Source organism: Lissotriton helveticus, chromosome 1_2 (assembly GCF_964261635.1).
Source record: "Lissotriton helveticus chromosome 1_2, aLisHel1.1, whole genome shotgun sequence".
NCBI lineage: Eukaryota > Metazoa > Chordata > Amphibia > Caudata > Salamandridae > Lissotriton > Lissotriton helveticus.
This window is the reverse complement of record NC_136058.1, coordinates 224,553,514-224,571,047: the sequence shown is the minus strand read 5'-3', so window position 1 is coordinate 224,571,047 and position 17,534 is coordinate 224,553,514.

The following is a 17,534-nucleotide window of genomic DNA, read 5'->3' as shown; positions in this document are numbered from 1 at the left end:
ACAGTGAGTGATATGTCAGTGAAGATTATCTCGATTTACCTCTCTGTGCTATGTGGGTAAATTCATCTTGTAGAGCATCTCGAACTAAGTATGTATCCCACATGCTAGATCGCTTTTACTACCTCCCTTTAGTGTATCTTGGCAATGTTGTGCATCACAAAATTAAAGACAACTTCAAATAAAAATAAAAGCCTAAAAGGAAAGGGAACATGGGCTCACACATGATGCTATTGGCACTAGCAGTGGAATGCCCCTGAGGTTTCAAAGTAAATATTAGCACAAGCACTGGGAAGCTAGGAATTTGTTGACTGGGATATAGTGGATGAATAACTATACATTTTATTGAAGTAGAAAACTAAAATACTGAGTGAACTGTCTGTGAGGTTCATCACTTGTGACATGGTGATATCCTGTGTCACCAGCTTGTCTAGTAAGTCCTGCAACTTAAACAAATGCTATTACAGCTGGAAGAAGCAAAGAGAAACGTGTTGGCTGATTGATGGTGTCGTAGAGTATGTTATGTCTCTCTGGATGAGTAATGCAAATATTGCTCTCTCCAAGCCCAAAACTGTTGGCATTTTGCTAGGTTTCTGAAAGTGGTCCTTCTTTGCAAAGTTTGCCACACTGTGACTGTGCGTAATCAGAAGACCACAGGCAGTGTGATGCAATGTCTTATTCTACCACAAGCCTGGCTACAGAGCGAATCCCTTGTTTGTAGTTGCATGTGTTAGTCTAGGGACAGGGGTTTAATATCCTGTGCTGAAGATGAGCAGATTAATGGAAAAAGAGGATATTTGCTTTTCTTGTGGTTGCAATGCCATACGTTATTGCATGACATTTACCAAAGGAGAAGAGGTGATCCAAATGTTACCATCTGAGCACAAGCAAAATAAAAGATTAGTGTCCTTATTCTAGAAGGAGTGTCATGATCACCCCCATCTGAATATTTAGGAAATGGGGGGATCAGGGGACTCTAACCCTTTTTCACACACAAAACATTCCCAAAATACTTTTAAATACATTCCTGAAAATACTTAACATTGTTAAATCTCTTTACTTACATTTTTTTTTACAATGTTACTTACCTTATATGCTGTAGATGCATGCATTCTAAAGGCATAAAGTAAATACCTAAGTGTTATAAATTACGCATCATAAATGCAGGTTGTGGAAACATATTAATTTTAATGGTAACAAACCCTCCTAGAGCCACTAACTATGTGGAACAGCAGGCATGCATTCACTACGCATGGAGTTGAATACAACATCTTCTCTTTGGTGGCCAAACAGTCCTACACAGAGTGGCCCACATTAGCTCCTTCAGCCCCGCAGTGCGGGGGGGGGGGGGGGGGGCAAGCTCCAGGAGGCCCCCTCAGCACAGTACCCTGTTTGGATCTGGAACCAAAGTGTGTTGGGCCAGGGGGAACCCTCCCTGCACTTTACAGGGGAGGCCCACTTACGCTTTGTTTCAGCACCCTTTCGTTTTTGGTTACACCTCAGGAGGAAGGTTTGGGCTACCCACTCAGGTCTTATCTAGTTTGGGCTACTTCCTGAATTGGAAGCTTTTTAGGCTACTTCATCAGTTGAAACGCATTTTTGGCTACTTCCTCAGTAGGATATCTACCATTCGCCAGTTTATGTTTACTGTTTGAGCTACTTCCACAATTTAAAAGTTTTTGGGCTACTTCATCAGTAGGATTTCTACCAAGCACAAGTCTCTATGCCCTCACTATTACTCTATGACTTGGTGATGATTTCTGCCTTTCTTATGCCATACAAGAATATTTTGATGCGCAAACATATTTATGTCAGAACTTGGTATAGTGTGCCCTCATTTTTATCTTGCACATTTATTGTGTTTATATGCACATGTTGTTACATATGACTATAACATGATTGTGCCTACCCTACTCTAAAATGGGTTCCCTGTGCATACACTATGATTTTATGTTGATACTGTTACCCATTGCCTACACTGAGTCTGGATGGAATGTTGTCACTTTGTATGCAACAATTAGCCCCACACTGCCCCAACCCCAGGCCTCCATCGTGAACACCCACCCTGCCACAAACTCACTTTGATTCCCCATTCCTTACCCCCTGCGAAAACATCCCCTACATTCATCACCACCTCAAACCTAGACGCACCACAACTGGAATGTCACCGCGGGAAGCCGAACTGCTAAGTGACACCTATGACAATGCCCCAGTCAACCCTACAACTGCAAGATCCGGGTCCTCCTTGGCAGTAAAATACCACATATTGGAGAAGGGGGATTTACCTCTAACTGTCAAAAACATTCCATCAGACCACTGGTAGACGACCATTAGGGTAGAATTGCCACCAGGAGAAATACATTACCAGTACTTTTCCCATTTCGTAAAGAAAATAAAACTGTTAAAAAAAACATAGTATTTGAGCTAAAAAAAATAACATAGACTCAGATCTGATGTACATTTTTGCTAAAGTTATAACTGACTGTCGATATTTAAGTTGCAGTTTTTGTATGAGTAAGACACACTCAGGTAATATGTGTGCTTTTAGTCACAGAGGGGCATATTACCAAGGCAGGCGAAATGAATTGCTGCCATTTCCAGCCGCAAAGCAGCGATAACTTCATCGCCCTATTAGCAAGCTGTCGCTAACATCAGTTAGCGACAGCTTTTAGGTGATAGCGAGAGGTTTGGGGCCCGCTTTGCATGTCAGCCATATTTATCGCTAATGACATGCAAAGTGGGCATGCCCAACCTGTTAGCGACTGAAAGCAGTCTCTAACATAGCTATCGACTATTATCAACGCAGGCGCAGCGATTAAAATATTTGCGCTAAGCACGAATATCGCCAAATCCTAATGCCTGCTCAGACCACTTCTTAGCCTTTATATCCAATTGGAGGTGGATATTCAGGTTAAGTCCCTATTAGCGATAATGCCTGAATATTGCTGAATTACCAGCGATATTTACGCATTTCGCTGCTATCCACGGTATTTTATCGCTTTGGAGATAAACGTTGCTAATAGCACGTTATCTCTGCGATAAAATCCGGCGATGCACGGCGCTAAAAAAACATGTCGCTAAGCTTATTTAGCGATAAATATCGCAAGTTGTTGATAATATGCCCCAGAGTTCCTATTATTGTCCAACAATTGACTCGTTTGTTCGTTTTACTAAATTGTATTCATTATTGATATTCATTCACATCAGGTATTTCAATTCCATTTCCTAGGATATTGCTCTAATTTCGAAGGCAAAAAGGTACTGAGGGTCTGTGCCGCTGAAAATATAAAAGAAGATGTGTTTATCTAGTGAAGTTTATACCATTTGTGGTAATTATCAACTAAAACAATAACACAAGCAGTCGTATAAAATATGAATACCAAAACCCAATGGTAATATTGACAGAGGCCCTGATTATGAGTTGCACAGTACTGGGGCTATGGTAAAATTGCATGCAATCTTATGGTTACCATCCACTACAATTGCAACAATCCCCTGTAATTACATGTTGAACCCCATGGAATGGGGTATAACCACATGGGATTGATTTTTCTGATCTTAAACCAACATGGAATTCCTCATTTTGTGGGGTTATACTGAATATATATTCAACCTGGTCTGAGGAGATGGTAAATGTATGTATGGACTTGTGGGTGGGATGCAGAGTGAGCGGGGGTGGGCAAACTAGGAAAGGGAATAGATAGCTTTTTTCTAATAGTGGGGAGTATTTTATGTTCTTCCTCATTTAGGAAAAAATACTGATTGAAGCTTGTCTGCAGCAAAACCTCCTGATTTTTCTGGCTAGAACTATTGGCTTGAAAAATTGGGCCAGGTCTTTCAACACCTGGTCAAACCGATTTAAAAAAAGTTAAAACACCTAATAAGGGCATAGTGAAGTTAATGTATAAAACATGTGTTACTCTTACCCCATCTAACATGTAATCAGGCCTAAAATGGAAATGTACAACCAGATTTCTGTCATACAGAAGGAGTCTTAAACTGTTCTATAAATATCTCATATGCATTTTATTGCATGTGTATGATTCTTGGCTGATTTCACTGGAGCACTCTTGTTTGTACCACTTTATGAAGTCATCACATAGTTCCCTTTTTTTCACATGTATAAAGCAGACACCTTTCCCCAGCATGTCTTTAAAATCATATACTAGTATTTCCCTCAAAGTTGCCTTTTACCAACTATGGACACGTGATTAGTTGTTACCGATGTGCCTAAAAATTAAGATAACATTTAATTTAAAGTAAACAGAAGTCCCCATCCTTCTGTCTGGCCTATAGGTTGCGAGAGAGTGGTCTACATGGAACAATCAAAGATGTGACCTAAATTCAGATGCACAGCCCATTATTCCCCATTGCCCTGGCAAGCTGGCACTGTCCTGTTGGAGCTGGATTGAAGGCCCCCTTATATGCCTGTTCAAAGCCAATGCAGCGCAGACACTGTATTGATGCTCTATTCACTTCAACACAATATTGGGTTCATGATGTATCATGTACAGAGCAGGACACTTGAAATGGAAATACTCCAGCAAGAAAAAAACACAGTGCAACCTCAGTCCTATAGGAAAGAAGGGAGAAGTCATGATAAACACTCTTGTGATGTCAGGGGCCAAACATTGAGCAGGATCCCTCTTTGCTTTCCGATAGAAGGAGCTGCTGGTAATTAAGGAAGTGTCTTAAGGACTGGGAAGCACACTATTTGGAACCACCTTTGTAGTTTTGTCGTGCTAGCTGCATCACGAATGAACTGGTCAGGCCTACTTTTTTCCAAAGATATTTTATTGGTATTCATATTTCAAAGTACAAATACAACCAGGCCTTCAACTGAAAAAAAGAACAAGTTATCCCCACACCGAACTCAGTTGCCCGACATGTTGACATAAGGATAATCAATAATAAAATTCCAGTGCCAAGGATATCTCCCAAATTCCACTTACAAACAAATACACCCTTGATTCAGAATATTGGCACTCCACTCCACCAACCTCATAGATCTTAGGGACCTCAGGCACCCCATAGTTGTTGCTTGGACAGACATATAGTCCACTAAGGGTTGCCACACCTGGTCATATTTCTGACTGATGTCATGCAGGTCTCATGTTAGATTCTTATTTATTTATTTTATTTTATTTTATTTATTTATTTTGCGAGTTTGTACCGCGCTGGACTCGACTTCCAGAGGAGTCCTCCGCGCCTTTGAGAGCCACAGCATAAATAGGGGAACAAGCAGCTGAGAAGCATTCTAACTTTGAAATAGGAAAGTTTTAAGTTGCTTTCTAAAAGGGAAGTGCTCTTTGCATTGTCTGAGAGACTTGGGGAGGCTGTTCCGTAAGGAGGGTCCTGCCACAGATAAAGCTCTGGTCCCATGTCTGGCTTCCTTAGCCCTGGGTACACAGAGTAGGCCTTGCTCACTTGACCTAAGGGAGCGGGTAGGGACATAGGGGATGAATTTATTTGCCAAGTATGCTGGCCCAAGTCCATTTAGGCTTTTGTGTATTATGCAGCATATTTTAAATTTGGCCCTCTGTTTAACTGATAGCCAATGTAATTTCGCCAGCAGGGGTTTAGAAGGGGTTTGAGGAGGGTCGTTCAATACTAGGCAGGCAGCGGTGCTCTGAACCACCTGCAGTCTTGCCATTACTCCTTCATTTGCAGACAGTAGCAGGCCATTACAGTAATCTAGTCGGCTCAGGACCAGTGCCTGTACCAGAGTCCTTCTGGTAGAGTCAGGAAGCAATGGGAACACTTTCCGTAGCAGGCCAATGATGTGGAAGCAGGAACCCACCACATGGTTGCCATGTTGTTTCAGTGAGAGCTCCTGATCCAATCGCACTCCCAGGTTTTTTACTACCTGTTTGGGCTCAGGGACTGGGCCAAGATCTAGTGGCCACCAGTCCGGAGTCCACAGGAGTTTGGCTTCACCGAACAGCATGACTTCAGTATTTCCAATGTTGCATTGCAAGTAGTTAGACAACATCCAATGTGCCACCGCTTTCATTGCCTGGGAAAAAGAGTTCTTAACCTCGGTGGTAAGAGATTTAAAAGGAAAGAGGAGTTGGGTATCATCCGCGTATGATACGGGGATGAAACCATAGGTTCTCATGATGTTGCCCAGGGGTGTCACATAGATGTTAAAAAGCGTGGGGCTCAAACAAGAGCCCTGTGGCACCCCTTTGGAGATCTCCACCTCCTCTGAGCGGTATGCACACATAGTCACACTTTGGGTGCGGTTTGATAAGAAACTCCTCAACCATGCCAATGCCTTATGTTCCAGGCCGATGTTAGCTAGCCGGGTAGTCAAGATGTTATGTGACACGGTGTCAAACGCCGCAGACAGGTCCAATAGCACCAGGATCACAGAGTGGCCTCTGTCCTGGAACATATGTAGATCGTCCGCGACTGACATCAGGGTGGTCTCGGTGCTGTGTCTTGGCCTGAACCCTGACTGGGAGTGGTCCAGCCCTCCTGCCAATTCGATGTAATTGGACAGATGTCGATTGACAAACTTCTCAATGAGTTTGCCTAGGAAGGGGAGCAGGGAGATTGGCCTAAGGTTGGACAATTCTGTCCAGGGGGTTGCTGTGTTTTTTCTGAATGGCCTAACCAATGCCCTTTTCCACCCTAATGGAACCTCTCCTGTGCTAAGAGAGGTTTACTAATTTCTGGATCCCAGGACCCAGATCGTTAGCAAGCATTGGCATGATACATGCAGGGATGGTATCCGTTGGACACCCACTCTTAATCTGGGTGATTAGTGATGCATGGCAAGCAAGGACCACACTTACTTGCCCATTCAGGGTGGTAATATGATCCATTTTCTGATACTTTATTATTTTGAAATTTTTACACAGTCTAACAGTCGCTGCAAACATTTTGCCTCACTAGTACCAGTGTAACATACAAATGCAGCAGTGAGAAAGGTGAACAGTCAACCTTTGCAAAGGGACCTCCACTTTGCAGCAACACAAGTTACATTTTAAGTAACTTTTGATGCGTTTAAGCTACAAACAATTTTTTAGTTAAAATCGTCAGATTATGCAGCACATGATGCATTAAGTGGCAAATATGGTAGAGCCATAATGATGTGGAAAACATATGCAGACTAGGATATGTTGCCATTCATGTTTGAACTGCTGTTGTGGAAAAAGGGAGGAGAGGTGTTGATAACAGAAACTGTATGGCTCTGCAACAAATGGCGTGAAATTTCACTTTTAAGCATATTTGGGACATTCTGTGAATGGAAATGTATTTCACTTTGTGAATGTATTTTAATATCAATAACTCATATTAAACCTTAAATAAACATGTGTATTCATTGGTTGAATTATATAACGTAATAACATAATAAGCTGTATCTGGTCAGTTATATTCCAAACAAATAAAAAAAATTGGGATTTTTATTTATTTATTTATTTTAAAGGTTTTCTATAGCGCTGGCTAGACCCAGGGGTAGCAGAGTACTTTACAGGAATGTGAAGGTACAGTATTAAAAAAAACTAAAATAATTTGAGCAAAACAGGAGCCATTATAACAAAGAAAGCAGATAAAATACGAAGGCTATTTACAGAACACTATATTAGGCTAGCATGGGTAGTGAGAGCTTAGGTTAGGGAGGGTGGGTGGGGAGTGAGAGAGAAGAGAAAAAGGGTGGGGAAGAAGAGAAAAAGGAGGGGAAGACGTGAGTTGGAGATGGGGGGTGTAGCAGGAGTAGTAAATCAGTGGGATGTTTTGCGCTTTCTGGCCACACTTATGACTTTGCCCTCTGACCCAATCCCCTGGTTATTCTGGCCCTCTGATTCTCCACCCACAGTTCCCATACTTTTTTTACCCCACTTTGACCACTGTATTGAAGTAAGCTGCTAACATTGGTACATCATGCCACAACATTTGCCAGCATGCATATTTGAGGCTTTGAGTTCTTAGCTCCTGCGTTTTTCCTGAAGCTCCAGTCCTGCAACCCCCAGCACACTTTATAATAATGTAAATTCAAATTATGTTGACTGCAGCCCCACAAGCTCCTTCTGTTCATGGTAAATCATTGTAACCCGTCTTACTTTAAGGACAGTGTGTCTCCCAAAAGTAGTCCCCATTGCTACAGACTGTCTTGAAAATAGGTGAACAATTAACCCTAATTTCAAGCCTGTAGGCCATGAACATTTAGGGGCTTATTTACAAGGCAATTGTGCCACTTTTGCGTCATTTTTAACATGGAAAATGTGACACCAAAGAGGCGCAAGGGACTTGTAAATCTGCCCCTTAATATTTGGTGCCTACCCTTATGAGCCAGGCTGCGTAGGAGTGTTCTGAGAGCTATGTTCAACAAAACACATTTATATTAAAACAGTTTTTTTTTTTAAAGACGTCTACTACTTCAGAGGATTGACTCAAGGAGGTGGATGCGATGATCTGTAAGGGAGAGTGAGAAGAAGAAGATACAGAAAGTTGCAGTTGTTTAATGTTGAAATGTACACAGAAGCATTCACTTAGCAAGACAGTTTGCTTTCACTTTTATTGATTGGATTTTTTTTCCACAGCTGCCTCATCACTGTTGATGGGAAGTCCCTTCTCCCGTCTGGGAACAATTTGTGTGCTTGGATCATGGTCTTTTCCCCATGTCCACTGCATCTCAAGTGGAAGGATCCATACATCATGGGGCTAGTGAGTCCAGCAGTGGTACAGTTTGACAGGACGCTTGGGCACATTGCTGTCACCAGGCATGAGAAGGCATAAATGTGAAACTGGAACAAGTTAGACACACTTCAAGATAGCTGGGCGAGGGTAATTTAATGAAGAAAATGTCAGGGCAAAGATATTTAGAGCAGGGTGGCGAGCACTAGCTTTCTGAGTTAAGCATGGAAGGCCAGCTCAAATGCTAAAAGGATAAAAGTGTCAAGGCAGGAAGTTTGCATGTATAATACTACCGAAATGGGTGATTGAAAGGCAGGACCTAGAAAGTGTTCAACCCAAGATAAGGGCTGTATGTCTTAGGGACAGCAGGGTGAATGGAATATGAGGTTTTCCAACTTCAGGTAAGAACTTAACAGTTAGTCAAAGGTGGTTGAGGAGAATGGCTAATTGAGGGCATTGTCAGGTAGCCAGAACCTTGTGAGTCCCAACATGAACCACTAAAATATCTGATGATGAATGGTGGCTTAATCTTTTCTAAAGCACAGATGATAGTAGGACACCAGGGGGCAGATTTATGTTAACTGGCGCATCCCCAGGGATGCGCCAGTTAACATGCGCCACAGTGCGCCACTGCTCCGCCACCCATGGTGCGCCGCATTTATGATGCAGCGCACCATGGTGCAAGGCAGTGAAGATGCGTGACGCATCTCTCGGCGCACGGGCGGCGCATTGCAGGAGTCATGTCGCAAGTGCGACATGACTCCTGCAATGCACAGGGGCCACCTGTTCAATGTATGGTGCGTCACCCTTACGCCTGCTTCAAGCAGGCGTAGGGAATTGACGTAGAAAGTGACTGAGTGAAATCTCATAGATTTCCCTCAGCCACTTTTAGGAGGCGTTCCTGTGCAGGAACGCGCCCCCCCCCCCGCGCAGGAACACCTCCTTATGGCGCAGGGGTTTCCAACGTGACGCATCTCCTAGATGCGTCACGTTGTAAATAGGGCGCATTGTTTGCGCCGCCGTTGTGTCACATTACATGACGCAATTGCGGCGCAAGGAGGCGCAAGAGCCTCATAAATCTGCCCCCTTATATATGTATATCTCTAGGAACTGAAAGTGGTTGTTCTTAATCCCACATAAGGGCTGCAGTGGTTCCACTGTAATGGTGGAGGAGCGTCGTCCCACTGCAGATGAAACATAAAACTATAACAAAACAATGTTATTATTGTTTTATTTTTCACTGACAGCCAATGCTGCCGAGTCCAGTGGCGGTCCGGGCCGTCCTCTATGGACAGACAGCAGCACTGTAAGTTCGCACGTCAGTTTGGCCAGCTGTCTTAGGACGGCCAAACCGATATGCACACTTACATTTCTCCAACCCAGCTGTATTATACACTCGGATGGAGGAATAGCACAGGCTCTCATTCCCTTTGTGCGCACATAACCAGGCTGCTCAGACCAAACCTGGCACCACTCTCATAGCATGAGAGCAGCGTCTGGAGAAGGTGGGGAGTGTGGGAACCTGTGCTGGACCCAGGACATCTTCTGGGAAGAGAGGAGCACCGAGGCAGCCGCCAGCGGGAGCAGCAGGTAAGTCATTTTATTTATTATTATCATTCCCCCCTCCCGCTCCACCCCCTGCCCCACCACATTATTTTGGCAGTAGATGACCCTGCTTAATGTGCCTAAAGGAATATAGACACGTTTCAAACAGATGCACCCAATGAGAGACTGTAGATGTAATCTTTCATTACCTCCTCGTCCTGTCTCCCCGTCCCATTCCTGATGAAGTGAGCAGCTAGTCTGCTCTACAGAACCCCTACCTAGCTGAGCTGTTGGCACTTCCCCCTAGGATGACGTCACCATCATTTGACTACAAAGGGGGAAGTGCTGGAAGAATCATCCCGTTTTTTTCATTCTGCAGTCTACGACCGCGTTCCTGGCTGTGCTGTTTGGAGTCTTCCTGTGTTCTGGTAAGTCTCCATGCTGTTTTATTTTGTATTTGCGGCGGCCTGCTCTAGCGGCCGCCTGTGCTTTATGCGCTGCCGTTTCCCCCGCGCTGGCTTCGTTTTGGGGCTTCTTTGTTTCACGCGGCTCGCGTTAGCGGCTGTCTCTGTTTTAGGGGCACTGTTTTACACGCGGCTCGCGTTAGCGGCCGTTTCTGTTGATTGTGCTTGCTGGTGCTCACCTGGCTTGGGTTGGCCTGCTCCAGCGGCCGTTCCTGGGCATTCTCCGGTCCGTTTTTCGCCCTGCTCTAGCGGGCAGGGGCTTTTCTAAGGAGTTTGGTGTCCTGCATCCTTTAAGGGGGCGATTTTGGCGGCTGGCTGGGCTTCTTATATCGGCCCAGTTTTTTTCTCCTCCCACAGGTGTTCGGGTCCTCAGCTATATCTGGGGTCCTTGTTGGGATGTTTTTTGTCCTTGTTTATGCCTGTTGGGTGTGTTGTTTGGACTTTTTGCTTCCGCAATGGATTCGGATGCTTCTTCTTCTGCGACCCCTCTGGATGCCCTGCGCCTCATTATTAGTGAGGCTGTGGCTGCTGCTTTCCTGGCTAGGGACGCGGCTGGGCCTCCTCCCAAGGGGCCTCATGTTTCTTTGGATGCACAGGCTGCTCCTGTGGAAGACTTTGGTCCTGATGAGGATGAGGGTGTCCGTGGTCGTTTTGTTCAGGGTGCTGAGCTCGCTGAACTGTTTGCCCATGTGAGGTCCAACTTGGGGTTTTCTCCTCCTGCGGATGCTGTTGTTGAGGATGACTTTTTTACGCAGTATGTCCAGCCTGCTCCGGAATCTTTGCCTTTGCATAGTGCAGTGCGCAATGTGCTGTCTCATGAATGGAAGGAGGTGGTCAAGTCTTCTTTTCCTCGTTTCCTGTCCAGACGTTACCCTCTTGAGGGTTTTGCTGATGAGTTCCCTCAGGCTGTGAAAGTGGACAATTTAATGGCTGGCCTTTCCTCTCAGTGTTTGGTTGTTTCTGAGGACGCCCTTCCTGCGGACGCTGTGGATAAGCGTGTTGAAGGGGCGGTGAAGCGTTCCTATGCTGCTTCTAATTTCTCTGTCCGGGCGACTGCGTATTCCAACTATATGGTTCAGTCGCTCCTTAAGGACTTCCAGTCTCTGTCTGTTCTGCTGAATGACGGCGAGGATGCCACGCCTCTTCTGTCTTTGATGGAGTTGCAGGTGCGTTACCTGTCGGACATTTCCTTCGACAATTTGGGGGAGGCGGCCGCTGCTTCTGGTGCGTCCATTGCTGCCCGTAGTCATATTTGGATGCGTTCCTGGAAGGCGGACTCTTCCCAGAAGTCGGTTCTCCTTAAGTTGCCTTTTGAGGGTTCGAAGGTGTTCGGTCCTCAGCTGGAGGGCATGGTCAAGCTGTCGGCGGAGAACCGCAAGCTGGTGGCCCCGGTCCGTCCTCCTTCTCGGGGGCGTGGATTTAGTTATCGTCGCGCTTTTGGGCCTCCTGCTCGTGGCGCTTCTCAGCCCTTTCGAGGCAAGGGTCGTGGTCCCGGGGGGCCCCGTGAAGTGCCAAGCCCCGGGCCGCTGCCGGTGTTGCTGCCACCGCTTCCTCCTCTTCTCAATGACTGTCTGCCTTTGCCCGTTGGTGGTCGCCTCCAGTGCTTCCGCGCCCAGTGGTTGTCGGTCCCAGATGCCTGGGCGGTTCAGACTGTTTCGGAGGGTTGCCGGATAGAGTTTTCCTCTCCTCCTCCTCCGGGTTTTGTTCGGACTCCCCTGCCCCGTCTTCCTCGACGACGAGATGCTTTGTTGGCGGGTGTGTGACTCCTGTTGGATAAGAGGGCTATTGTGGGGGTTCCTCCGCTGGAAAGGGGCTTGGGGTGCTACTCGATCCTTTTTCTGGTTTCCAAGAAGGACACTTCGGATCTTCGTCCTGTTCTGGATCTGAAGCGGGTCAATCACTTCGTCATTCATCGTCCGTTCAAAATGGTGACCCTCCAGTCCATCCTGCCTCTGGTCCTTCCGGGTGGCTTCCTGGCGTCCCTGGATTTGATGGATGCATATTTTCACGTTCCTGTCCATCCGGGCGACCAGCGTTTTCTGCGTTTTGCTGTGGGGACCCTTCACTATCAGTTCTGTGTGCTGCCTTTCGGCCTGTCGTCGGCACCCAGGGTGTTCACCAAGCTCCTGGCCCCTCTGGTGGGTATTCTTCATTCCAGGGGGCTGCTGGTTTTTCCATATTTGGACGACTGGTTGATTGTCTCTCCCTCTTTTTCACAGGCTCTGTCGGATGTGGAACAGGTGTGTCTTCTGCTGGGTTCTTTTGGGTTCCTTATCAACCACCGGAAGTCTTCCCTGGTGCCCTCTCAGTCCCTGAAGTTCCTGGGGGCTCTCTTCCGGTTGGACCTGGGCATGGTGTTCCACTCCCAGGAGCGCCAGTTGACTTTATTTCATCACCTTTCTTGGCTTCTTTCCCAGTCACAGGTGTCTGCCCGTCTCTGGTTGCGGAGTCAGGGGGAGATGGCGTCCACTCTGCATCTCCTTCCTTGGGCCAGGCTTCATCTGTACCCCCTGTTGCATCATGTCCTGTCGCACTGGGATCCCGCCTCCTTGGACTACGAGACTCTGATCTCTGTCACTCCGGGCATTCGGGCGGATCTCCAGTGGTGGTTGTCCCCTCTCTCCCTTTCCGAGGGTTTCGATCTCTTTCCCCCTCAGTCTGTGGTCATGTTGTCCACGGATGCGAGTGCTTTGGGGGTGGGGTGCTGTTCTCAGTGCGTCCAAGGCTCAGGGTCGGTGGTCCAGTTTCGAGTCCCTACAGTCCTCGAACTGGAAGGAATTGAGGGCGGTTTGGTTGGCTCTTCTTTGGTTCGCTCCTCTCCTTCGGGGTCGGGCGGTTTCGGTTCAGACCGACAATCAGGTGGTTCGTTCCTATGTGAATCACCAGGGGGGCATGTTTCGTGCTCTATTTCTCCAGTCCCGGGAGATCGGCCTTTGGGCCGAATCGACTCTGTTGTCTCTGACGGCGGTCTATCTTCCGGGGAAGGAGAATGGGCCTGCGGATTCTTTGAGCAGGGTGTTCCCCTCCTCGGTGTCCCTCTGTCTGTCCCCGGATCTGTTTGATCTGATTGTCCTCAGGTTCCGCCTTCCTTGGCTGGATCTCTTCGCCTCGGAGGAGTCCGCCCTTCTTTCCCGGTTTTGCAGCATCATTCCCTCTCCGTTGGCGTGGGCCTGCGATGCTTTCTCGATTCCTTGGTCGAGGGGTCTGCTGTTTGCCTTCCCTCCGTTTGCCTTGATCCCGAGGGTCCTCAGGAAAATTCGTTGGGATCGGGCGGAGGTTCTCCTGGTGGTTCCGGAGTGGTCCCGGCAGTCTTGGTACCCCCTTCTCCTGGCCTTTTCTGTTTGCCCTCATTGGAGGTTTCCCCTGTCTCCCTCCCCCCTGCGGGCTCCTCTTCTCAGTCTTGCCTCCCTGCGGCGCCTCCGGCTGGGGGTTTGGCACTTGAGAGGTTGAGTTTGCTGGATTTGGGTTGCTCGATGGAGGTTGCCCAATGTCTTCAGCTTTCCAGGCGTCCTTCCACCTTGCAATCTTATGCCCGCCACTGGAAGAGTTTTTCCACTTGGTGTCTGAGGAAGGGTCTCTCTTCTGCCTCCTGTGTGGCCGTGAAGGTGCTGGACTTCTTACGGGATGGTTTCATCCTGGGGCTTGCGGTTTCTTCCCTGCGGGCTCAGTGGGCTGCCATTCTTGCCTTTCGGGGTTCCTCTGTTTCTTCTGTCTCCCCGTTGGTGGCTCGCCTTCTGCGGAGTTTCTTGCTTCAGCGTCCTGTTTCCCGTTCGCCTGTGCCTCCTTGGGATCTTCCCTTGGTTCTGCGGGCTTTGACGGGTCCTCCTTTCGAGCCGTTGGACTCCGTGGCCCTGAAGTTCCTTTCTGCGAAGGTTATTTTCCTGGTGGCCATTACTTCTGGGCGGAGGGTTGGTGAGATTGGTGCGCTGATGGCTCCCCCCCATCTTGCGCTTCTGCGCTGACAAGGTCATTCTCCGTCCGAGTCAGTTCTTTCTTCCTAAGGTGGTTTCTTCCTTTCACTGTCAGGAGGATATTGTTATCCCGGTGTTTTTTCCGGTTCCTTCTTCTCCTGAAGAGGTGCTCCTCCATTCGTTGGATGTGCTGAGGGCTCTCAGCATCTACTTGGAGCGTACGGCTGGTTTTCGTAAAGTGGATTCCCTGTTCGTCACCTATGGCCTGTCGGGTATGGGACTTCGCCTTTCTCTGTCCACCTTGTCTCATTGGGTCAAGGGCGCTGTGGTTTCTGCTTACGATTCTGCCCACTGTCCCCTGCCTTCTTCTGTTCAAGGTCGGTCGACTCGGAGTGTTTCTTTCTCCTGGGCCATGTTCAAAGGGGCCTCGTTGAGGGACATTTGCAATGCTGCCACATGGGCTTCTCCCCACACTTTTGTTGCCCATTATCGTGTGGAGTTGGGGATGTCGGCCTCTGCTGCTTTTGGGGCTTCTGTCCTGTCTGCTGTACATGATTTGTGATTTGTACTTCTTTTTGTGGATTAAAATGGACCTGTTTCTTGCATTGTTCTGGTCTGTTTTTTTCTTACAATCACCGTGTGCTTGGGTATGGGCTCACTTCATCAGGAATGGGACGGGGAGACAGGACGAGGAGGTAATGCCCGGTTACTCACCGGTAATACCCATTACTCCGAGTCCTGGTCTCCCCGTCCCATTCCTGAGCCCTTCCCTCCCTCCCTGGTTTGGGGTGTCTGTGGGTGATTGTATGTGTTTCATTCTGTTGTCTTTGGTATTTTCAGGATGATTCTTCCGGCACTTCCCCCTTTGTAGTCTAGTGATGGTGACGTCATCCTAGGGGGAAGTGCCAACAGCTCAGCTAGGTAGGGGTTCTGTAGAGCAGACTACCTGCTCACTTCATCAGGAATGGGACGGGGAGACCAGGACTCGGAGTAATGGGTATTACCGGTGAGTAACCGGGCATTATAATATAGTAAAGAAAAATTGTTTTACTTGTTAGACCCTGAAACATGGCAATAAAGATAGGAATTCCAGTGAGGTCTGGCAATGCGTGATGTTTCAGGCTTGGGCCAGGCTACCCCCAAATATATGTTTGTGGTATCATTTTTTCGTTCTTGTTGTGTACGGTACATAAGCTACTTCTTTTGGTCACTTGAAAGCTGGTGCGGCCATTGGACTCTATTAGTTTTTTGTTTTTTTTTAAGTTTAAAAATGTATTGAAAGAAAGATTATACCATACATGCGAAAGAAATATCACATAAGTAAAATCACAATGAAAGAATAACAATCGGCATTGTGAAACAGTATTAGGAAGTTTTAAATGGAGGTCCATGAATACTGACTGGTAATTACAGAAATTAGAACTTGGTACGTGCTCGGTAGAACTAGATTTAAGAACACCTTACAGACTTAAAATAATTCAGAAAGTTTTTACGAGTTCGTTGGGAGCAGAAGCGGTATTTTGTGATATGCTACATTGTGCATCGTGTTACACAGGACTGGTGGCGCCGCTGTGCTGGTTTTGAATGTTCGTTCATTTGAGCTGAAATGTAGGTATGGGCGTTTTCTTTTAAAGATAATTTTCATACTTTAACTCGGAAATTAACGAATGCGTTGTAATTCCATTCACCACTCTGACATCCGCCTTATGTGAATTTGTTGTAGCGCAAAAACGAGAGGACTGCCAGCAAAGCAGGCTTGAAAAAATGCATGTGAAAGCTGTCAAGAAGTCCAATAAATTAGTCAACTCCAAACATAATTTGGCAGAAAGTCAAATAAAAATATGAAGAATACATTGATGTACTGTGTATGGCCAGTCCATTGGCATAGTCTCCTTGGCCCCAGGCTATTCTATGCAAAGAAAAATAAAATTACTTCTGAGATCAATATTAGCTGTTTATAAGAATAAACAAGTACACATTTTGAATACAAGTAACAAAAAACGTGAATTAGTTGTATAGGAAAATTCAAGAACGACTGTCAAAAACATGAGCCAAGACAAGGTCATTTTTGGGCCCAAGTCTAATATGCCTTTGTGTTTCTCTGCTACAGTGAATGTGCTTTCTTTTAGTAAAGCAAGTTAACGTCAGTGTTAATGCATCTGCACATAAGAGCTATAGTTTCAGAAAATATTTACATTGCCTTGAAGCATAGGACGCAGTCGCTGCTTTCAAGGCTGCTATCTGAATAAGCTTCCAAGGCCATTGAAAACAGCAGAAAGTAAATGTGGGCCTGATCAGTGAAGTACACAAGTATTCATTCACAGGCTGTGTACATGTGGTTGTATACACTGTTTAATGGTGCACAACAGAACTGCCGTGGAGGACTGTTATTTACATCCACCCTGACAAGGATCATTTCACAAACAGGCAGTCTCTTTTGTGTAAAGAGAAAGCATATCCTTACTTGAAGGAGCCGCACTCAATAACTGCTGTGTGCAGAAGGGTCCAATATTGCCACCTCGGGTTTCTGGTGAGATTTACAATCTTTTCAACCTTTGCCCTTGTGGGAAAAACAACGGTTAAAGTGATGTTATAGTAAGGAATTGTAATAATGTCATACTTTAGATTGTAAAAATCCCTAGAAATCCAATGGAAAAACAAAGGTTAGGTGTTAGACCTGTCATCTTTTGGAGTGATTTCCATGTCTTTTTGCTTTCTGACCTCCCAGTGTTGACTCTGTTTTTTCTGGTTTAGTGTTGCTGCACACTTTCTCACTGCTGTTCAATGTTAAAGTGTTCCTATTATAAATTGTATAATGGATTGGTGTTTCCATGATTGGCACATTTGATTTACTGGTAAGTCCCTAGTAATGTGCACTGAGTGTGCCAGGGCCTGTAAGTCAAAGGCTGCTCGTGGATCTGCAGCATGGATTGTGCCACCCACATGAGCAGCTGTTTAAAGGGTTCTCAGACCT